Consider the following 16340-nt stretch of genomic DNA (forward strand, 5'->3'; position numbering starts at 1 on the left):
GGTTTACAATAGAGCCCCTCGTCGTGGCTGGACATTTGCACTGTTTTTCCTCTTCCACTGTTTAGAGGCAAATAGATGATGAGGGAGGTTATCAATGCAGACTGTGGTTGCCCTGTGCTCTCTCTCTCTCTCTCTCTCTCTCTGTGTGTGTGTGTGTGTATAGGCCACGGGGAAGCAGAGGCTCCACACTGCCGCTCTCAGCGCTGGAATCACCGAGTGCTCTTTCTAATTGTCATACCTATTAAAAACACACTTGCTCAACACCTTCTCATTAAAACGGGGGGGGCAGCCAAAAATAGATGAGTCGTCTGGAAAGGAAAAAAAAAAAGATCCCCTTACCAAACATTTAATCCATCTTTAATCCCAGTCATTAAGAATTAGACATGCGGAGCTGTCCGGCCGTGCTTCTAAATTACAATCAAACGGTTCCCAATTACACAAATTATTGACGGTAGATTCTCTTTTCAGCTGCAAATTAAGGCTATTAAGGAAGGTTCCTTTTTAATGCAAAAGTGACTAATTAAGCAACGGATGGGAAATCTGCTGCCCAGATATCAAAAAAGTGCTCGGTGCACATTGCAGAAACACAAGGGAACCAATTAGTTTAATTATCAAAACAGCTAATTAAAATTGCACAGTTCCTAATTAGTTCTTTGCTTTTGCCTCTAATTGACAGCATGGAGATAAATGGGCTGCCGATGAAAAGGGGGGAGAGGAGGAAAAACAGGCGAAACTTTGCCGGAATATTTATGCTGACTTTATCGCTGTCTGTGTGGCAGCCCTTGAAAGTGGGAAATTAATGACCTTAATTCCCAAACTAGGGTGGGTTTTTTTTTTTTTTTTCCCCCTCTTTCCTTCTCCTCTCTTCCCCTCCTTTTCCTCCCTCTTTCCCCCTCCGCGTTCGCGGCGCTTCTCCTTTGTGCGGCTCCGCCACCCTGCCAGCTTCTGGAAGGGGAGAAAAGCGCGACTCTGGGGTGGGAAGGAGCCACCGGTTCTCCTCCTAATGTGACAGCTCCCACTTAACAATGGAGCAAGATGAAAGAGCGCAGCAGATGCGGCCGCTGGGAGCGGTGCATCACGGGAGCTCAGTTCAGTTCAGCGCTGCGCGCGCCGGCCCACTTTCCTAAAAGGTTTCCGTCATCTTCGCGAGAAAAAGGACTCGCTGTCGAGTATCCGGGCGCCAAGAGCGACTGTAAAAGGTGCTACTTGGGGCGCCGAGGTGAACGCTTAAAGGGCTATCGTGCATCGCGCCCTCGTAAAGTACTCGAGGAGTGTTCGGCGCGAGACCTCAACCCCCCAGCACGCGCTCTCAAAAGTGAGGGGCGCGTCGTTAAACGTTTCACCCTGTTTCTGCGCGGTAAACTTCGGCGTCGTTCGCTCTCTCTTCCTCTCGCGGCGCCTCAGGTCGAGGTGGAAGGTGACGCGTTTTTTGGCGGCTCTCGTAGAGCGGCAGTGAGGCGGTGAGGTGCGGGCGCGCGCTGCTCCGCGTGAAGGATCAGCTATGACGTTTGACCGGAAGAAGAGTTAATTCGGCGAACCCTTAAAATTATGAAGGGGAAGGGGCCCGTGCGAGTCGTCTAAGTGTGATTTGGGGCCTCTTTAACGTTCTCTTTCGACGTGCGGCGGGGGATAAAGTGATATAATGCAGCCATGTGGTGTATTTATGCGTGAGAGGTATTAAGGTAGGCTGGGGTGCGCTGATGATGCCCGAGAAGCCGGAGTCTTGGAAAGAGGAGCTCTTTGCAGACCCCTGGTTAATAAGGGCACTAATGGCTGTCGCTGGGTTCTCTTTCCGGACGTCCTGCAGAAAGGGCGGCGCAGCGAGTAGCGTCGTCTCACGGCGCCTGGGTGGTGCAAGAGAACATGGGTTCGATCCCCGCTCAGCCTGTGTGGAGTTCTCGTATTCTCCCAGTGTCTGTGTGGGTTTCCTCCGGGTGCTCTGGTTTCCTCCCACAGTCCAAAGACCTGCTGTTCAGGTTCCCCCACAGTGTGTGTGTGTGTGTGTGTTTCGCTGATGTATGGATGAGTGACCCTTTGTACGTAGTGTATCTAGCAGTGTACGTTACCTTGGTGAATAAAGTGTGCGGGCTAGTAACGCTACATAGTATCCATGGTAAGTTGCTTTGGACAAAAACATCTAAGAATAAAATGAAAGAAAGCAATATTGGTGTGGAATTAAGTCTCATTTGTATTAATTTAATATTCCCAGTGTGACTGACTGGTTCTCCTCCTTCCTGTTCCCAAAAACAACCTTAAAGAGTAAGTGGGGTTGGGTGTTCTGTTCTCCACCAACAAAGACAAAGTTCCCTGCTAATTGATATACCTTCCCTTTTATTTATGGTGCAGCTTTCATTGGCAAGCGGTTTATTGTTAGGTGTTTATTACCTCCTGGGTGCCAGTTTGCATCCAACAGTGCAATACATCAATTATTTTATATATAATGCATATGGTGGAAGAATATATTTCACTGCTCTGTTACAGACCAGTGTAGCGTTCAGCGGGAAACAAAGAAGCGCACACGCTTATGAATGTCAGGGCACAATGGCTGTGCCTTTAAGAGAAAAAGGGCCTGAAAAAGTTTTGCCGGCGCCTGCTTGTTGATTCCATTTGCCATGGAATACGTTCAAGGAAGTGCGGTATGAATTTACTTTTAATTGTTTTGTACACACGCCAGTGGAAAGGAACTGATTGGATACAGTTCACAGACAGTTTATTAATATGTTATTTTCATATGTTAATTGGTTTGCATAATCTTCCCTTTTGCATGGCTGAGGAGTACCTGGCATTGAGAAGGGGGACGGGTAGGAAGGAAGGCTCCAATTTACATTAAATCTGCTCTGTGAACATTAAATTATAATGGGCCTGTGAGCCCAAGGTGTGTTCAGTTAGCAGAAAGCACAGCTTTATAATTTATAGGCCAGCTGTTTCAGTGCTTCAGAGTCCATCTCCAGCCTACCTCCCTGCTTTTAATGAAATCTTTTTGCTGGGGAACTGAGATTTTAATCCAGTTGACATTTCGCTGTGGAAAGGCACACTGGTGGGAACTTTACGTGGAAGGCCCCTTAATCGGAGGACACTTGTATTCGGCCCCTTTACAATAATGAATCTCATCAAATGTTAAAGTTGCGCGCGAAGGGCTCGGATTTCAAGGTTTTCTCCACCATCCCCATTGGAGGCTTTCCTGCGGGAGTGTGTGATTACTCAAGTTTAGCACTTTATTGCCTCATCTTTCAATGGCCACCGAGGCGCAAAATTCTCATCTAGGTTATGTCCCGTAGCCCCCCCCCCCTGCCGAAGTACAGGTCAGCGTAGGCTGCAGAGTCACCCTGTATTCATTGTGGTGTTATACCAGGTACGTATGAGTGCACCATAGATGTACTATGCAGATAATGGTAGTGCAGAAGCTGAATGCTGGGAAGGAGCATGACAGTTTTGTGGTTGCTGGGTTTTACCCTGGATGGGCATCAGGCTCTGGTGGTTAAGGAACAATAAAACTTGAAGGTGGGGGTGGAGGGAAGCTGCAGGGCCACAATGCTCACGTTATAAAAACCACACCAAGGGGATGCACCTAAAATACCGCATCCTTCCTATTTCTGAAAGACCTTGTGATTCTTTAAAATAGACAAAGCTGACATGACCTCAACATGTGAATAAATGCCTTAAGAGGGTATTTTAGTGTAAAACTTGCATTTAAAGATGTTCGTTGCAGATGAATTTGAGTTCCCTGACAGGTTCTGCAGATCCTAAGCGCTACTCATCCGTAACCCAGAGAACAACCTCAGCAGGTTGTCTTTCAGGATTTCCTCAAGGTGCTCTGGTTTCCTCCCACAGTTCAAAGACATGCATTTCAGGTGAATTGGTTACACTCCATTGCCCCTTGTGTGTCTGAGTGTCTGGTCAGCCTGCTTTGGACTAATGGCCCATGGAGGGAGTGCCCCTCAGCAACCCTGACAAGGATAAGCAGTTAATGTGAGTTTCATCACACAGCATCTGTCAAAAGTTTGAGTACAGGTAAGCAATGCATGTATGGGATGAACTGGACTGAAGAGCAAGAGCGAAAGCAAAGCAACCCTGACCAATCCTCTTGTTGAGTGGTCCTGCATTTGCTTTGGAACAGGTAGCATAGAGATTAGAGCTGTTGCCTTGGGACTTTGAGGTCACAGGTTTGAATCTGAGCTCTTGCTGCAATACCCTTGAGCAAGGAACTTGCCCTAAATTGCTCCAGTAAAAATGATCCAGCTGTATAAACTGGTAAATCAGTGTAGGTAGTTTAGTGTACAAACCTAACATTGTATGTGACTTCACCACGCCTCAAGGCCGAGCATCACCATGCGGCTGGAAGGGTCTGGGAGACATCAGACTGACGGTGAGACAACCCGGGTTGGAGGCATCTCTCCGAGACCCTGCTAGCTGGTCGCTCGTGTGACTGGGGGCCGCAGAATGCATTACTAAATGGACTTTAAATGGGACACAAATAACATGTAAAAGGGTTTGACTTGTATGGAAATTGGCCTTAATGGATCCTGTCTTTATAGAAATGAATACTTCGTGCAGCCTGTTGGTTAACGACATGAAGTGCTTTCTGTTATCAAACAAAGATTTAGCACACTGCAAACTTCTCGCTTTGTTAGATAATGGAGCAGACCTTTTCACTGTCATTTTGGTCATCGTGCTAATGCTGCCACTGAAGTGGAAATGTGCGGACCGTCGTACGCCCCCGTGCGTGCTGTGAATGCTGTGCCGTCTCAACAAGCTTCCCCACGAACCTGCCCCTGAACTACCTTTGCGTCCGCGACGGCATCGTGCTTCCCGCCACGAAACTGGTCTCCGATCGGTGGCAGATCAGACAAGATCATCAGCTACAGCCCTGGCCTGCGGAGACCCAACACTGATCAGCACACTTTGCTAAGGAATAGTTGTAGGGAGCGCGGTGCGGGAGAACCAACCAACCAATGTCGACAACCTCTTTGCCCGAGTGGGGTCTCGGTGAGCCGGAGCCTGTCTCGGAAACACGGGGTGGGGGAAGAGCACGCGCGGGATGGGACCCAGTCCGTGGCAGGATCGCAACTAGCTACCCGGCCACAGAGCCAGGCAAAGGTAGCGCGGGAGCAGAATCTATGTATTTTTTTCTGACTTCTCTTGCTGTTCGCCGGTCGTGAGACCTGGACCCTACGGCTATTTGAGTTGGTGTCAGTGAACGTGCAGAAACCCGATCTCTGCAGCTTGAGATTTCTCCACCGTTTCACCTTTGGTGGACTTTGACTGTCTCGAGATGTAGCCGTCTGTCTCCCCAACAAGCGTCCGTGGTTAAATTCCACCAAGATAACACCCACAAAGTCGATAAATATTCACTGGTATATGTGGCCAGCAGATGTAGTGTGAAACGCCTGGAGTAGAAAAGACCTTTCTTTTTTTTAATGATTCCCTCCCAGAAAAAACAGTTTAACTGTTTCGCTGTCAATTTTCATCCATTTTATTTAAAAGGGGTTTTATTTGATAAAATTAAAACAGTCAGCTTCTCCCACTGATCTATCCAAATCTTTTGTTGGTCTTGAAGTAATGAGCCTGATTTATTGGTGAAAGGCCATTAAAATTTGAGGTCTTACTTTATAAACTAATTTCCACACCCTGATGGAAGCAAGAATTATAAATCACAAACACATCCCCGAAGATTGCTTTGTAAATGTCAAACGGGACAGGAAATTGTAATTAAAGAAAGGAAATTGCTTCAAAGACGCTCTCGATCTTACAATGGGCTGAGCGCAGAATTTCGTAGGCATTTAATTACAACCCAATTTGCAGGGACTGTTTAGTTATTTCTCTCTATCTCTCCCATTCTCTCTTCCACGCGGCGTGTAGCCGAACGCAGTTCGCGAGACTCTCTCTGACCAGAACGGAGCCACTTTTTCCTTCGCTCGTTCACAATCCACTGGATTATTTCCAAATACATTCTCTTTTTTTTTTTTTTTAAAAAAAAAATTGTGCTTCTCGGTGCGCTTGTCTTAATGCGTCCAGTTTGGAGGAGCGCAAGGGGATTAGGTACAACGTCTCCATCCATCCTTGTGCGCAAATCACAGTCTTCTCATAAGATATTCCGAGTTCGAACTAAACGTCTCGCGTCTTGTAATGTCTGATAATTAGGTTTTATGTTTTGTAGGAAGGTGCCGGACAGCTCGAGAGCTGCACGGGCGACCAAGTACTGTGGTATTTCAGTAGACCCTCTTTTGCATGTCATGTTGGGTACCATTTAACCAGCTTAATGTTCCCATGGTCCTGCAGCCAGGGTTTGATAGGTATTAAGCGTTCAGGATATTAAGCAAGAGTTCTTCTAAAAACTAAAGTATTAATTTGTGAAAGCTGCTTCTCTTATGTTTGTTCTGTGTATGCGAAAAAGGAACTAATTGCTGTAACTCTACTTTTTTTGCATTATTGCTTATTATCTGTGTGTCTTGAAAATAGATTTCTTTTCAAATGCGCACTGCTCAAGTGCTTTTGTCTCTAGACATTTCATCTTTTCAGATATGTTCTGCGGTGCTAAAAATGGTACAAATAATATCATGCTCTGTTACTCAACCCGATTCACGAAAACAGTGTAATAAATGGTTTTCTTGTTAATTTTGGTATTGGCTTTGATGCCTTTAAGGTGTTTTTAATACTTTGATACAGATGTTGGCAGTCCTATATATTCAGTGAGGTTTTTCCCATACGCAATCATTAATTTCAATAAAGACAGATTCCATTAGTGCCGATATAAATGTTCCCAGCTTCGCAGAGCAGTCCTGTGGCTGCAAAGTGCCTGGAGGGAATCAGTTTCTGGGGAGTGTTATTTGGGGGTGCGGCTCTAACTCTTACGAATTCTGAATGCGAATGCAGCTGCTCTGATCCCGGGACTCGATCCCTCCGTGAGCGTGGTCCGGTATTCCTCCAAAGGGTGGGGGTTAGGGCGCTCTGCGGTTGAGCTGCGAGACGCCAGGTCTTCGGGCCCGGGCCCGACCGTTGGGAAGTAGCGGTGCTCCGCAGCTCGGCGCGAGGAACAGTCGCCGTGGCGATCACGCAACCACCCAACAGACTGGCTGAGTAAGAGGAACAACAGGATTTCAGCTGAAGAGATCAATTATAGATAGAAGGAAATGAATGGGAAAAGTAATTTTACTAAATTATTTAATTAATGTGATATATCATGTAGGAAAGCAAAAGGAAAATTAGATTGTGTATTCGGATGAGGCTGGATTTTAAAAAGCCTCAAAATTATATTTAATTAGAAAAAGAAAAACGTTACGTGTTTTAAATATGATTCCCGTGGGTTCTTTTTTGCTCGGCGCAGGAAATTAATAATAACGTGGAGAAATTTAGCAGACATCGCACCAGCGTGGGCGTGATGGTGCAGACCGCTGCCCTGGGGAAAACTGAAGTGTAAGAACTTCCAGAGGAGAACGTGCAGAACCGCAGGTTTCGCTTTCCTTTCTACGCTTCGAGTCCAGTTCAGCTAAAGCCTGTCTCATCTGTTGAAAATATCACACGCTCAATGTCTACAACCGCTTGTCCCGAGCGGGGTCATGGCAAGCCGGAGCCTAACCTAGCAACACGGGGCGCAAGGCTGAGGGGGGGAGGGGACACACCCAGTACGGGATGCCAGTCCGCTGCAAGGCACCCCAAGCGAGACTCAGACCCGCTACACAGTGAGCGCCGGACAAACCCGCTGTGCCACCGCACCCCCCTTGAAAATGTTCTTGTGTCGTCATATTCAGTTTTTCACTGAGTCACCTGAGACGTGAGGCCTTGGGACTCACTCGCTCGTTCATTTTCCTTACTGCTCCCCCCCCGGTTCAGGGTCACGGGCGGTCTGGAGCTCATCCCGGAAGCACAGGGCACAAGGCTGAGTAGGGAACACCTTGAACATGATGCCAGTCTATGACAGGGTAGTCACACACGCGCTTATTCACACATTCGTACTACGGAAAATTTAGAGTGGCCAGTTCACCTGAAACACATGTTAGAACTGTGGGAGGAAACCAGAGCACCTGGAGAAAACCCGTTGGAGGGAGACAGGGAGAAGATGCAAAGAGAGCAGAATTTGAACCCATGTCCAAACCCACAACCCAGCAGCCAAGGGGCACCAGTGCTACACGCTGTGCCACCATACCACCCTCGCAGTAATTATTATTATTTTTATTATTATTATCCCAACTGAATGGTTCACAGATTAGTATGAGGAACGCAATGACATGAAACCTGAATAAAAAGGCCAGGCAGAAAACTGGGTGCTGCATCGCTGACACAAATAACACGAGAAGTAAGAACAGTTGTGGGTGATTCACTGGTTATATCAACAGAAGGTAAAGATAAAAGCTGCACCGCTGAACCGTAACCGAACGTTACCGGGCCACATGATCACATTTTCTTCTCTCATACTTAAAATATGCTTTCAAAACAGCCCGTTTTTAACTATTAAAAACATAAATTATCCCTTTCTCCATAAATTTCACCTAATTTGTGAGGTATATGGTTGTAGCTGAAATCTAGACTGATATGAACTGCTTACCTTTGGCAGAAAAAAGAGTTCGCAGGCTTATTCCGCACACAGACTGAACTCGCGAAGGAGTGTTAATGGGTGTCTTTAGGCATCGCTTTGGTAATGGAATAGAAAACGTGCTAATGTAAAATGCGCAACTTCGCTAATGAATCAGTTGAAACATTCGGCAGTTCTAAGCATTAAATTATCATAAGACATCCTGTATTTTGGCAATTCAAATGAGCAACGCTTTGCTTAGAATAAACTCTTCAGCCTAATGAGTTGAGAAGAAGAGAGCGTGATCGTCTCCTCCGCCACCAACGGGCGCCTCGGAGAGGCCCGTTGCCGCGGCGCTTCGGAACTTTCCGCCGTGCGTGGCTTGGAATGTAGAAGCGTCCCTCCCGTGGACCTGCCTTTGTCGGTTACCTTAATTTTACACTCGTAATACACTCATACCGATAATGGCGCCTGTCTGCTATTCAAAAGAACCCAAATCTGAAGTTGTCCTCATTTATACCGCTGGAATTGGTACTGGAGCAGTTCAGTTGATTGATTAAGGGTTTTCCAGCAGCATCCCATATGGGACATATTTACATTTGGGAGACGCTTTTCTCCAAAGCGATGTTCGACTCGGTGTGAACGAAAGTGCGCTTCACCGATCGACAGAGATACACGTAGATGCAGGCACGCAGTTCTCAACGTGCAGTCAGATAATCTGATGTCACAGTTTGAACAGCATGCTTTACATGGGTAGCTGCATACAGAATTAGTAGAAAGTGCAAAATTCACGTTGACTGTAATATTTCACTAGTAGCAACATCTAGACTTGATCGGAAACGCAAAGGTATTTGTGACAAATGATATAATGTAGCTTTATCATTTGGATCCATAGAGAAGTGAGTCTGAAAGAGATGAAACCTTTCTTGAATGTTGAGAGGGATTCAGCAGTTCTGAGGGAGAGAGGGAGATCATTCCAGCAACCTACACAGCCACGTCAATCATTATGCTAACAACTGATTGATTAATTTTCCAGATGCACGTATCACTCCAGATATTTGATTTGAGGACGAAACCTGACGCGTGCAGGTATGGGGACTGAACAAAGTACAAGGTTATTTGCTTTTTTCACTATTGTATTTATTCATCTAGCTGGTGCTTTTCTCCAAAATGATTTACAGTGTTGCGTTTGTCCACGAAATGGCTCATAATTATTTTACTTATGTATACGGCTGGGTAATTTTTACTGTGTTAATGCAGGGTAAGTACCTGCATCCAGAGTAATAGAGCAGGAAATGGGACTTGAACCCAGGTCCTTCAATTATAAGGAGACGGCGCACATACACCACCCGCCCCGCTGTCTCTAGACTCGCAAGCCTTAAGATGTCTCACGTAATGAACTTCAGCCGGACTAATTTACTCGGAATTAGAGCCGCGGTGTCGGAACACGGCCGCCGACGCCGACGCTCGGACACCCTCGGACCGAAATATTTCCGAGAAGCGGGAAGCGGCTGATTTTCGACTTACGCGGGGAGGCGTTATCGTCCAAATTAGGGCACGGACGCCGTCCCCACCATCGCGCGTCTTTTATGGCCTCTTGCCGCATTGTAATTGAATAAGGTACCAGAGAGCCGCCGCATCTTTTTCTCCTACCGGGAGGCTGGGGGGTGTGGGCCTGGGTGCTGGGGAGGGGGGGCTCCTGTAACTACCCAGCAAAGCAACACATCAACAGCTGTTAGAGCTGACTTGAAGGTTAAATATTAGGAAGGAATCCAATTTCTCTTGTCTGTTCAGCTCAGCGGTGTGTTAGATTGCAGCTGGAGTGTGCTTACGGACTGTGGGATATGAAGTAGGCTAATCAATCCCCTCCGCTCCATTCTCAAATTCCTCTCCTATCAGGTCCCTGCCCCCCAGGCAGGCCCTCTGCTTTCCGAAAGCCAATTCCGCACGAAATAAGAACTGTGACCCGCAGCTAGAGGGTGAAGTTGAGTTTTCCCTTCATGATTAATCTCTTCTTGGGTGGCTCTCAAAAAAACGAGAGGCCGGGCGGGGGTGCGCGGAGAGGGGGGAGGGAAAAAAATATATTAAAAAAAAAAGAAAAAAAAAAAAACTTGCAAGTGGCTCCTTTTGGAGGGACGAGTGTTTTCTCCCTTTTTCTCCCTTTTTTACCTCCGAACGAGCCCGGCACGCCGAAACCAGCTTATCGGCCGAGAGAAAGGAGGAATTCGTTTTTCGACGTCGCTCCGTGTTGACATTGAGAAAATGAACTCGGCGATACCGCGATTAAACCTGGACTGCCGTAATTGTCATGCGAAGTGCGCCGGCGATGAAACTTAAGAGTGTGTTTTTTAACAGCTCCTCATTTCAAGGACTCCGGAGTGCCCGCGCGACCGAGTGCTGCATCAAGTGTTTGGCAACTAATAAACGCAGGCGAGCGTGTCGCAGAGATAGGGGGGAGATAGACATGCTCCATTATAATGTGAGGGTATAACCTCATCCATCTTTCCATTTGAGCACAGGGAGCCGGCAGACAACCCGCTCAGCCTAGCAGCTTAATGAACGCCTCTCCAAAGTTGGGCGTTGTTGTTTATCCACAATGATAGTGATGATGAGCATTGTTATTAGTATTATTTCTTAATTCGTTCTCGGTAACCGTTTATCCGATGCTTCTTCTTCTTCACATTATTATTATTATTTTTATTATTATTATTCTTATTATTACTACACCCCATGAAGGCTATACCCCCCTTTCCCTTGCACTCAGTGTTTCTAGGATAGGCTCCAGACCCGCACAACCCTGACCAGGACAAGCAGTTAATAAATCCAATAATGGATTATTATCATTATTATTATTATTATTTAGCTTATCGTTTTGTTCGGAACAACTTTTCTCAGCAGTTTTTCCAGTTTTCCCTTGATTTCCACTGGACTGAATGTGATTATGTATTTTGTTTCAAGGTGAGACCGTGTCGGTGCAGCAGGTAGCATAGTGGTTCAAGCCATCACCTTGCAGTTGAGAGGAATGGGTTCAAGTCCCACTTCCTGCTGTAGTGCCCTTCATGGAGATGCTTCTAAGCTGTTTATGTACAAGCCTATCAGTGTAAGTGGCTTTGGTGCTAACAAGTTGATATTAGTGCAGCAGAACCTCCCCTGGGACTTGAACTAGCAACCTTCCGTTCACTATGTGACCCACTGGCCCCATGCTTGTGAAATAATGAAGCATTAACTGGCTTTACAGGGACAATGAAAAAAGTCCCCAGAAGCCAACATAAAGCTGAGGTTTTAGTGTAGAGCCAGATGGATGGAGCAGGGGCAGAGGAGAAGACAGACAAGGTGATATAACCTTAAAGGACCCATATCACATTTTACAGGTTATAATGACATCTGTCACTGAGATTGGACCTGTCAACTGCTCCTTCATCAGTTTGGATTGCTCTTAATGGCTGTTGCTGATGGTCCAGACACTGTGTTAAGTCTGGGTCGATGCCCAGCCCTGAGTGTTGTTTTGAAAGGCTGTCGGATGAAGTCCTCCTGCGAGGGAGCTCCGGCGGAGTTCATTACCGTGTTCTTCAGGGGTAGCAGACTCGGGATGACGCCCGACCGGAGGGCCGCGCGCGCCAAGGCGATCGTTCGGAGAGAGCGCGGTGGTCAGCCGCCCCGTACCCCTTCAGAATTTAAACCCAGCGTATTTGTGCTATTTTCATCTTTTATTGTTAAAGTGCGAATGTTCTGCTCAAATAAGGAAACGCGCGTGAACAAAGGAGAGAGTCGTCTGCGACGTTTAACCTAAACTTGGGTTTCTGCGCTCTAATCCCGTGCTGGTATCTACAAGGAAATGTACATTTGTTTCGGTGGGCGGGACGGTGCCGCAAATGGTGCCACCGGTGGTTCAGGTGAACCGGTGGTTTTAAATCGCCCGTAGGGTGCGATGCGAGCGTGTGGCACCGCTGCGTGATGGTCCGGTCCTGTCCCCGTCCAGGGCGTACCCTGCTTCGCGCCCCATGCTTCCAGGATAGGCTCTGGGCAACCACAACCCTCACTTGGACAAGCGATGAGTGAAAACGGGCGATGAATCATTATTTCGATGCCATTGGCACCGCTGGCAGGTGACCGATCCCAGGTATGTTTAGTTATGACGTATTTTTATATTGCATCTTAAAATGTGCGACGTTGAACCTTTTGGTGCTTTTTAAGTTCCGCTTGAATTTCATGAGAAATACACGATGCGCTCGCACGAAGAAGGTATCGGATCGCTCTAACCGAGACTAAACGGCTTTACGAATTGTTTACATTTTTAATGCCTTAATGATAAGCCCATTTTCTACGTACAAGCGGTACACAGACCCGTAGTAAATTTTTAAGTGCGCTGAACATTGCGATGGTGGCAGGGCCCCCCTCGTCGCCAGCCCCCTGCCAAAACAAACAGGGCCGTAACAACACATTTCAATCTGCGTTTGAATATTCCTTTGTACTCCGGCTCCCGGAAGCTTCGAGCAGAATGTGTGTCGGCCCACGGGGGGCCGTAAGAAAGTGGGCTGGAGCGGAGGGGACCCGGGCCCCCACAGCGAAGACCACCCCTGAGCCAGCTTTAACAGTGGGTGTGGACCGCTTAATGGAACAGCTGCCTGGCGAACGCCGGGGAAGGAGCCTCTGAGAGCAGGAATGAGTAACTCGGAGAGGGGTAAACATGTTTCTCTTCGTGGACGCAGACCTAGGATTCGGACACGCATGGAGGAACGGGCACGTTTCCGTCTTGTGCAGAGCCGTGGGCGTATCGTGACAAAGCATCTTTTATAATAATAATGATTAATAATAATAATAATAATAATAATACAGTAATACCTCGCCCTACCTCATTTCGTGTTGCGTCGATTTCGACTTTACGTCGGTTTTTTGTTAATTATATATGGAAAAATACAATTCGTATTCAGTCGGCCGAAAATATAAAAAATTGTTAAAAACTTAAAAATCACTTAACAGTAAAAAGCGTAAAATCAAAAAAAAAAAAGTAAAAATATACAAAATAATATATTTTAGTCTATAAAATCAATTAAAATCTTAAAAATAGAAAAAAATATTGTCTTATTTAGCTGCCATTTTTTTGGAATTTTTTTTTTTCCTTTTTTCTTTACTTTAGCATTAATTGAAGTGCATACACTTAAGGGGAATGCTTATTAGGGGTTTATAGGGGGTCTAAATCGGTTTTTTAGGGGTTATTTCGTTTTCCGTCGTTTTTCGACTTAAGTCGCGCCCTTTGGAACCAATTAACGACGTAGGGCGAGGTATTACTCTAATAATTTTTTACACCACAGCCCTGCAGTTGACAAGCAGTTATTGATCATGGATTTGCAAATACATTTCAGGTTAACTGATGTCTTTGTACAAGGCTACTTACAGTTCTAGGTACGCCGCACTGAACATCATACTTATATACCCATGTGCACAGCAGAGCAACTGAACACACATGCACACACATGCACACACACACAAAACGGGTAGTTTAGCCAACACCTGAGATGTGTGTCTTTGAGCTGTTGGAGGAAACCAAAGCACCTGGAGGAAACGGCATGCAAACGTGGGGGGTGGATGCAAACTCCATACGGACGGAGATGGACTTAAACCCACATCCCACGAGTTGTGAGACCCCAGTGCTACTCCATGTGCCACCGTACATCTCTTTAACATTAAAATAAGAGAGAAAAAAAGGAAAAGGGATCGGCTGCCCGAACGCACGTTCGGTCCGCCGCCTTCAGCCAAACGTCACAAGGCCCGTTACCGGTAGGGTATGAAATCTTCTCCGCAGCTCCCTCAGGACAAACCAGTTCCTTGGGCCGTCGGGGTGACGTCCCCCCCCCCCCCCCCCCCCCCCCCCCGGGACCACCGTGCAGCGGTGTTTGTATTAAAAACGGCACCTTCCGCAAATCTGATTATCCAGGCCTCAGCCTCGTTTCTCGCCGTTATCTCGGCGCTCCCGATGACACGGGGGCGCCGGCACTTTGTGGGCTGTTGTTGAGGGCTGGCCAAAGGTGCGGAAGGACCTCTCCCAGCCTACACACCACATTTTTCATCTCCTCTCGCACAGGATGGACCACACATGCTCCCCGCCCTGTCAGTCTGCCTGTGTCAGTGCGATCAGGCTTCACTTTCCACCTGTGCCCCGTGACAGTTTACTCAGAGAGGTCCTAATGCTCTGTCAGCACCGCTCCCAGTGCTCCCCGCTGCCCGCTGGCCTCGATTTACCCCTCGCATCTATCCTGCTCGGAGAGAAACGTGAACATTAGCCCCCTCCGCCGTGGACGCCTTGGGACCCGGCGTCTTCCCTCCACTTCTCAGAGGCTCCGCTGGGGAGGGATGCTGGAAGCGGCCGGGTCATCCGCAGAGGAAATCCATACCACTTTAATCATTGGGCGTGGGGAGGTGGCCGGCTCTTTCAGGAATTCCGCCGCAAATGTTCAACCTGCGGTTAACGTTAAGTTATCAACGTACAATGTCGACTTTTTCTGTTTCCTCCTAATTGTATGTCAAGGATTGAACCAAAAGAGAGAGCCATTAACGCATGTATTTTGCAGCGTGAGAAGTTTCTACTGGTGTCCTGTCCATGGTGTACCGTGCCTCACGCCCTGTGCTTCCAGGATAGGCTCTGGACCACGGCAAGCAAGCAGTGAATGATGATGGATGGATGGATGGATGGATGGATGGTCGGTCAAGTTCGTATACAAGCACAAATGTAATGCTTGTACCACGAAGAAGAAAGCATACTAAAATCCAGAGATGGCTTTAGAACAGAACTGAGCTTACAGCAGAGATGAAAACAGTTGTGTCGGAGTAAACAAGCAGTCCTCGCTGAGTACTGACGCCACATTTGTATGGAGAACGATATATATTTTAGGCTTATAAAATAATCATGATGTGCAGCCAAATAATTTACATGCTCTCAATTTTGGTTCATATTGAGACGGTGCTCTCCTGGCTTATCAGTGTTTAAAAATGCGTCTTCTAAAAGCTTCAGGCATATGGCACAACCCAGGAATTTAATGATTGTATAAATCTGAATCTGCTTTGAGAGGCTCTTATGAAAGCAAGGGGGTTACTGGAAGTTCGAAGCTCCGCGCCATTATCCGAGAAACGAGGACACGGGGAAAATGAAATGTTTTGAAACCTTTTATTTTTAGGGTCCATCCATTATGTTTTCATGATTTAATCTGTACTCTGCTCAAAGTGGCTACATAATGTAGTACAAGCCTCTTAAAGTGCTAATAAATATGCAATTGCGATTGCTTTGATCGTCCGGTACCTTTACAGATCCATCAGGCCCTTGTGGGGTGAGATGTGCCTAATAGGTGTTACCAGCAATAGATCAATGCAGAAGGGACATTGATCTCGAGTCTTCTTAATTACATTCCAGCTTTCACATACAGTACGTCTGTAGATACATGGCGAGCGCAGTCAACATCAACAGTGCTGCAGTGTTGAAGGAGGCTTTTTAAGCTGAGATGACCTCCATCTACACCTGCTCTGCTCTCTTAGCCCTTATTCTAATCTTATTTTACAGTCTCTGCCTGAAACAGAATTCTATATGGGTTCCATATTGGACACTTTCCAAACAATCCCAAGCTCAGCCAAGCTTGGAATTGGTTTTCTGTGGAACATCCCCCCCCACCTCCTCCTCCCTTTGGGCACTTTACCAATTTGACCAAATTTGTTCCATCACTGGTTCTAAGAAGCAGAAGTGTTTTCTCTCCACACCTCTGCTCGTCCCTGCAGTTTTCATGTTCTCCACTTCGTGGAGAGCTCCAGCTCAGGCTCAGCACGCTGCCCGTGGCCCGGCGGG

Source organism: Scleropages formosus, chromosome 11, assembly GCF_900964775.1.
Source record: "Scleropages formosus chromosome 11, fSclFor1.1, whole genome shotgun sequence".
Taxonomy (NCBI): domain Eukaryota; kingdom Metazoa; phylum Chordata; class Actinopteri; order Osteoglossiformes; family Osteoglossidae; genus Scleropages; species Scleropages formosus.